General features: G+C 55.5%; 1 protein-coding gene across 1 annotated transcript in view; it reads left to right on the top strand.

Moving 5' to 3' along the window:
- The window catches only part of CD2 (CD2 molecule), a gene marked incomplete at its 3' end in the record, with an annotated part of 6,345 nt that overhangs the window by 1,761 nt on the left and 3,301 nt on the right, over positions 1 to 1,283 (top strand). The window lies entirely within an intron of this gene.

Raw genomic sequence — 1,283 nt, 5'->3', positions numbered from 1 at the left:
TCTCCAACGTAGATCATTCCCACAGGCTGCAGTTCCTCACAAACTGCTCCTGCGTGGGTCCCCCACAGGGCCACAGATCCTGCCAGGAGCCTGCTCCAGCATGGGCTTCCCACGGGGTCACAGCCTCCTCTGGGCATCCCCCTGCTCTGATGTGGGATCCTCCCTGGGCTGCAGGGGCACAGCCATCCTCACCATGGGCTGCTGGGGAATCTCTGCTCTGGTGCCTGGAGCACCTCCTCCCCTGACCTGGGGGTCTGCAGAGCTGTTCCTCTCACATATTCTCATTCCTTGGTCTGGGTGCAGTTGCTCAGGTTTTTGCTCTCCTTCTTAAACATGTTACCCCAGAAGCACTGGCACCATCACTGCTGGGCTCAGCCTTGGTGAGCAGCGGGTCCGTCTTGGAGCTGGCTGGAGTTGCTCTAGCCCCCCTCTACCAAAACCTTGCCATGCAAACCCGATACAGGTTGATAGCTTGATTTCAGAATATTTTCCTCCTCCTCCTGCAAATTTTCCACCTGCCACAGGGGTGGAAACAGCACCTTACTTGAAGGGACCTCCTGACAAACCCCATCTCGCCAGAGGTGGACCTTGCAAAGGCTGTGAAGCAGCCTGGAGGGGAAGGGGGAGGCCACCCACACAGCCCAAAGGGCATATTGCTGCCTCTGGCAGTGACCTGATCCATGCTTGAAAGCCTGGGTGTTCCTGCATGTCCCCTTCCGCAGCCCCACGATTACTTGCCCCATCATGCTCCTGTGCTAGAAAAGCCAAGTGGAAAGATTCCAGCGGGGCAGGGTGCCTGGAGGGGTGAGGAGGGGGCACTGCAAGCTGGCAGCATGGGGTCTGCCCCGGGGTTAGTGCCTTACATTCATTCACTGCTTGGCACGGGCTACTGCTGTTACTGTTATTGCCATCGCAGCCTGCTCTAGTGGAGGGTGTCCCTGCCCCTGGCAGGGGGGTTGGAACTGGATGGTCTTTAAGGTCCCTTCCAACCCAAACCATTCTGTGATTCTGTGATGCTACTGTCCAGGGCCACTACTAGTTTGTGTTCTGGCTGCCTGCAGTAATGTTGGCAGCGATGGGCGCTCTGGGCACCAGCCTGTGTGAAACACACCAAAGTGACCTTATTTTCAGGAAAGGTTAAGTTCCTGGGCAGCCATGAATCTTGGCATCCAGAATGACCTCAAATAAGTCAGACAGGGTATAAAGCCATCTTTTGAAAGCCAGAGTCTTGACTTCCTTGCCTCTCAGAATTACATAGACATTTGTCTAATGAATGACCTAGA

This window comes from Eurypyga helias, unplaced genomic scaffold, assembly GCF_000690775.1.
Source record: "Eurypyga helias isolate BGI_N326 unplaced genomic scaffold, ASM69077v1 scaffold15518, whole genome shotgun sequence".
NCBI classification, from domain to species: domain Eukaryota; kingdom Metazoa; phylum Chordata; class Aves; order Eurypygiformes; family Eurypygidae; genus Eurypyga; species Eurypyga helias.
Note: the sequence above shows the minus strand (reverse complement) of the source record. Positions and strands in the feature narration are given on the sequence as shown.